General features: G+C 46.8%; 1 long non-coding RNA gene across 1 annotated transcript; it reads right to left on the bottom strand.

The window, feature by feature from the left end:
* Window positions 1-332: 332 nt before the first annotated feature.
* LOC310659590 lies at window positions 333-1,865 on the bottom strand. Its single transcript, XR_014502835.1, has 3 exons — window positions 1,710-1,865; window positions 685-858; window positions 333-636 (listed from the first exon to the last, which is right to left on the bottom strand). It is a non-coding gene; the product is annotated as an uncharacterized lncRNA (long non-coding RNA).
* Between the last annotated feature and the right edge of the window lie 4,397 nt (window positions 1,866-6,262).

The raw sequence follows: 6,262 nt of genomic DNA, 5'->3' as shown, positions 1-6,262 counted from the left end.
GGTCTCCCAGCGCCTGGTCAGACTCTCTAGCCACTGCACCACACTGCCTCTTCTCGATCCAGCAAAGGTCAGACATGCAGGGAAGCAGCTCTCCTCACCGCAGTGGCCCATCAGATGCACAGCTAGAGCTACTCCACAATTCTCCTGCAGGATCCATTGGCCTGGCAGGTTGCAGCTTGTAATGCATACGGGTCTCTAGCCAGGGCTCACAGTTGTGGCAGTGCCTGAGTAGTTTGGGGTTGGGATCTATCTATCTCTCTCTCTCTCTCTCTCTCTCTCTCTATCTATCATCTGTCTAACGTTTTGTGTAATGTGACCTTTTAAAATAAATAGAATTTTGCATGCAGTTTAGACCAATGTGTACTTGTCTTCAAAGGATTTATTCTAATACAATGCATTTCCGTATGTTATTTACACTAATATATTCATTTTCTAGACACTTTTAGCTTGCGCAATCCTTTTTGTACACACTGTTTGGCTGGGAAATGGCATTGAAAAACTCAAGGATGTGTGAATTTCAAAGGCGGCTTATGTTTCCGTTCTCATATTGTTTCAAGAAGCCTGGATTTGATAGCTTTGGCTTTAAATGTGAACTGCTCTGAATCTCTCCCTCATCCCCTAGAAGGCGTGGGCTGCCTGAGGAGGTTGGTGGGGCCCCATTTGCCCGAATAGACAGACCTCTGCTAACTGAGAGCTGGCTGCGGCCTTAGCAAGAAACAGTCCAAAAAGCCACACCTACCTTGGCCACTTTGGAGATGTCGGTGTAGAAGATGGCGGGCCCAGGGATGAAGAAGTCTTCTCGGAACCATTTGACCACGTTGCCTTTCGTGTTCTTATGCCTCATCTCCACCTTCTTAGCTAAACAGGGTCAGGGATGGGGATATGCAGGCAAAAGAACACAGAATTAGTGCTCCCTGCACAAAACCCACAAAAAGATTCTCAATTTCACCTCAAAACGTATAATTCAGAAGTGGGAAAGGTTCAGAAGGGGGCAACCAAAAGGACTGGGGTGATTGTGGAGCTCTATGGGCACAGCATTTGGGGGATTTTCTGTTTAGAAAAATGGCGAGGAAAAGGAGACACAATGTATGGCAAGGGGAAAGTGGAGAAAGAGAAAGCTTTCTCTCTCTCCCTCCTAACACGAAAACTCCTGGACCTCCAAAGAAACTGAAGTTTCAGGATGGTCCTTCTTCTTGCAGTGCACAGTTAAACTTTGGAACTCCCTGCCACAGGAGGCGTTGATGGCCACGGACCAAGATGGCTTTCAAAGAGTGTTAGGAAAATTCATGGAAGAGAAGGCTACCCATAGCTATTAGCCAGGATGGCTATACTCGGCCTCCACAGTCAGAGGCAGCAAAGCACAGGAGAAGAAAGAGCTCTTGAGTTCGAATTCTGCTTGCTGGTTTCCCACAGGCATCTGGTCAACCCTGTGGGAACAGGAGGCTGGACTGGGTGGGCCACTGGTCTGATCCAGAAGGCTTTTCTTGTGTTCTTCAGCAGTGAATCCCTCCCCTCAGACTGACCACTCGTCTCTGGCCAATGGGCTGTTTGCGTTAGGCAAATGCTGGCACGAATTCTGACCCTCCTGAGCTCCCATCAACCCCAGCAGCAGCCAGCCAGCCAGCATGGGCTCAGGGATGATGGGAGTTGGAGCAGCCTCTGGAGGGTTACAGATCTCCCACCCTGCCCTTTCCCAGCACCCCCCTCACCCATTTTGGCTATCATGATGTAATGGAGATGGTACAAGGCCTCTGCTGACTGCAGGCCAATCTCCTTCACGTTGTCTGCGAGGTGAAGGGACAACAGCGCCACCAGCTGTCCAAGAAGGGGGAAATCCTGTGATATCTAGAAGGTGGAGAGACAGAGAGAGAGAGAGAGAGAGAGAGAGAGATGCATGCATGCATACTCAGCCCTCGTCCCACAGAGCCCAGCAAGAGAAAACCGTCTGGCCTGCTTTCAGTCGGCAAAGGTGGCAGAGGGGCGCAGGGCAAGAGACCCATGCTTAGGTGGCCCACCCAAGGCTTGCCCCAGGGCTTTTCCCCCAGCCAGAACTCACTGGGACTCAGTTCTGGCACCTCTCAGGTGGGCGCTATTGTCATTATAAGAGAATGAGGGAGGTGAGTTCATGGTGAGTCCTGGCACCTCTTTTTTTAGAAAAACAGCACTGGCTGGCACCTTCCCCAGGGACACCGCTTTGGGGAGCAGGGGAAAATTCATTTGGTTCACACCTGAACTTTCCAAAGCAATACGCCAACCAAGACACAGGTTTTCCTTCAAAATCCATTCATAAAAGCAACATGCTTGAATCCTGGGTAGACCAAGTCTCTTTTTACCTGTCTAGTTTCTGGTACCCCTGGATACATCTTGGCAGCTAGAGGCCCAAATATATTCTAGGGCTGGGCGTGCCTTTTACCAGCTTGGTCTGGTTTGCAAACTGTGGCTCTTCCTAGACAGGGACAGCCTGACCACTGTAGTCCATATTTTGGGAACCTCAAAGCTAGATTACTGCAATGTATTCGGGGGGGGGCAGCCCTTGGATCTGCTTCACAAGCTCCACCTCGTGCAGAATGCTGCAGCCAGATTGCTGGTGGGGGCCTCGGGCTGAGAAAATGGGACACTATTGTTAAAACAGCTTCACTGGCAGCCCATCTATTTCTGAGGCAGCTTCAAGGTCCTTCTATTCATTTACAAAGCCCTGACCATCTGAGGTCCAGGCTGCCTCAGGACGTCAGGAACTCGTATATCCCAGCTTGATCGCTGAGAACATCTATGGGAGCATTGTTAAACCAGAGGGAAAGGGGGAGAGATGCTGAATCAATTTAACACCCTGGCTGAAATTTCCCAAGAGGCATCCCTCTGTCTGAAGTTGGAAATAGCAAGATGAACTAAATGGGTTTCTTGGCGAACCCAGCAAAGCGATTCTTCTGTTCTTATGATCTACGTAGGTCAGGAAGGGAATTTCCACACACAACCCTCATATTCCCTCGAGGGTTAGACCGATTAGCCTGATTCTGCCCTGGGATAAGCTTCCAGAAGGGTTTTTCCTGTGGGATCGGTGCTGATTAGTACCATTATTATTGTACAGTGGTAGCTTGGGTTAAGAACTTAATTCATTCTGGAGGTCCATTCTTAACCTGAAACTGTTCTTACCTGAGGTACCACTTTAGCTATTGGGGCCTCCCGCTGCCGCCGTGTCATCACTGCGTAATTTCTGTTCTCATCCTGAAGCTAAGTTCTTAACCTGAGGTACTATTTTTGGGTTAGGGGAGTCTGTAACCTGAAGCGTCTGTAACCTGAGGTACCACTGTATTCACTTATGGAACTTTTAATTTTATTATTCATTTTATTGCATTGTTTTATTTATTATTTAATTTTATTATTCATTTTATTATTCATTTTATTATTCATTTTAAAGCCTTTTGCCAAAGACCCATTTGTGATATCTAATCGGAATGATCTGTTTTTGTATTCCTGTGTTTTTATATTGTAAACCACCCTGTGATCCTCAGATGAAGAGCGGTATAGAAATATAATACATTTTTTAAAAATCAAATATGAAATTGCAGCGTTAAGCCTTGGTCACTCATATCAAAGTCCAAATGCTCGGAAACATATTTCATTAGAAAGCTGGTGCTCTTGACAGCTCTTTCGCGCTCATAGATTTTTGTGGAGTCAATCCAGCCATTTGTGTGCTGCGGGAGAGAAATAATTGCCATCACATGGAAGGACAACCATTAATCCGGGTTTGCAAATTCACAAAGCTTCGGCTACTGGCTGGATCAATCATGCCGGGACCATAGAGGGGACAAATTGCCAAAAGGGGTTGTTTTGTAAAGGAGAAAGTTTGCTGAAATTTGTTCTACTTCATTATTATTATTATTATTGTTATTGTTATTATATACCCCACCTTTTCCCCTCGAGGCAGCTTACAAACAAAATAAGAACAACTTGAGATACAGAAAAAAGAAGCCATTAAATGAAACACATTGAACATTAATAGAATTAGAAATGAATTGGCTCTTGGTTTGTTTTTGTTTTATTGTGTATTTTGTGTTCTCATTTGTATTTTCATGTTGTGAGCTGCCCTGTGATCTGTCATTTGTGGGTTTGTGTGTGTGATAATTACAATAACACAACATACACCTCACCACAGCCAAAGTCCTGGAAGGCAGGAAGCATCCTTAGACCAAGCCCAGCCATTGATCCACCAACCTTGGTGTTGGCCACAGGTAATGATGATGGGCAGTTGGTCCTTCGGGGTTTTAGACAGAGAGTCTTTTCCCAGCCCCACCTGGAAATGCTGAGGATTGAACCAGGGACCTTGAGCATGCAAAGCAGAAGCTCCACCCCTGAGCCACGGCCCTTCCCTTAAATTTTATGAAATTGAGATTGAATCAAAATCACAAGGCAACATAAAGCCATACTGATCCTAAGCCTATTTCTAATCCTTACCCTAACACTAACCCAACCCTAAAATTAACCCTAAGCCTAACCCAGAAATGGTCTTGTTAGAGAGTAAAATTCATGTTAAATTGCTGTTTTAGGGGTTGTTTTTAAAAGTCTGGAAGTGATTAATCCATTTTGCATTACTTTCTATGGGAAAGTGCTTCTTGGTTTTGGAACGCTTTGGTTTTAGAACAGACTTCCATAATGGATTAAGTTTGAGAACCAAGGTACCACTGTAATACCCCATTTGGTCCTAAGTGTGGAGTCAGTTTACACGACAGTCTACAACCCTTCGGTGGATGAAGCCAGAGACCCTGCCCTAGGGCACAGTCTGAAGGCATGTGGTGCAAGGACCTTGGCGGAGTTCAGGAGGTCTGTTCTGTGCTGAGAGAACAAACAACAGGAGTCCGTGGGAAAATGAGAGCCATACCTTCCTGGTTTTCTGGAATTGGAAGAGGAGCTCTGCCACGATGAGCTCGATGAAGCGCAGGAGGTCCTCAAGCCGGGTCCCAAGAGCCATCTGCCCGTAGCAAAGCATGATGGTGATACTGGCATTCCTCTCCCCTGTATTCTGGAGGGAAAGGGTGGGGAAAGTGAGTTTGGGGCAACACACTCCTGGGTTTGATTTTTCTTGGCTCCTTTGAACAAATCACAGTGAATATTAACCATTGTCTGGGGCGTTTGAAGTAACACTTGATGGACATTAACTGAAAATGGAAGGAAAAGGTTCTGATCTCCTTTCAGCTGGGGTGGAGAAGTGGAGAGTCGGGGGCACACGACCCCAAGGCCCCCTCAGGTTATGGAACTGTTAGATCCACACACAGTTTCTATGCCTTTGTAATAATCCGCCTTATTTACAAATATATGGAGCTAAACACAGAGAGTGATACTCATCTATGCTTTGCTTCAAGTAGACCGGTTGAAATGAATGAGCGCAACTTAGTCATGTTCATTAAATTCAATGGGTCTACTCCTAAACATAGTGGAATGTGGCCAGGAGGCGCTCCCATAAGGCAGATGTACCCTTGTCCAAGAGCAACTTTGGATGTACCCCATTTTTAAAGCTGATTGCAGCTGAAACCTCTCCCCTCTTTCTCTCTGCCTCTCCCAACCTGCCGACTGCCTTCTCTCTTGGGTTTTGCTCCCTCCCCTCAGTTGCAGCCTGGGCCTGCACACATGTGTTGTTGTTGTAGTTTATTCGTTTTGTTGTGTCCAACTCTTCGTGACCCCCTGGGCCAGAGCACGCCAGGCACTCCTGTCTTCCACTGCCTCCCACAGTTTGGCCAAACTCATGTTGGTAGCTTCGAGAACACTGTCCCACCATCTCGTCCTCTGTCGTCCCCTTCTCCTTGTGCCCTCCATCTTTCCCAACATCAGGGTCTTCTCCAGGGAGTCTTCTCTCCTCATGAGGTGGCCAAAGTCTTGGAGCCTCAGCTTCACGATCTGTCCTTCCAGTGAGCACTCAGGGCTGATTTCCTTCAGAATGGAGAGGTTTGATCTTCTTGCAGTCCATGGGACTCTCAAGAGTCTCCTCCAGCACCAGAATTCAAGAGCATCAATTCTTCAGCGATCAGCCTTCTTTATGGTCCAGCTCTCACTTCCATACGTCACTAATGGGAAAACCATAGCTTTAACTATACGGATCTTTTTTGGCAAAGTGATGTCTCTGCTGTTCGTACAGCTGTACGAACAGCCAAACGGGAGGGACAGCACCATGTGGGCGTTGTTTTGACTCCTCTCACGACCCGTAGCTCAGAAGCCACACCGCAAAGACTTTCGGGAATCGCAGTCCTCCTTTTCATTCTGTTTCATTCGG

Source organism: Podarcis tiliguerta (assembly GCF_965153285.1).
Source record: "Podarcis tiliguerta genome assembly, chromosome: 11".
NCBI classification, from domain to species: Eukaryota; Metazoa; Chordata; class Lepidosauria; order Squamata; family Lacertidae; genus Podarcis; species Podarcis tiliguerta.
Note: the sequence above shows the minus strand (reverse complement) of the source record. Positions and strands in the feature narration are given on the sequence as shown.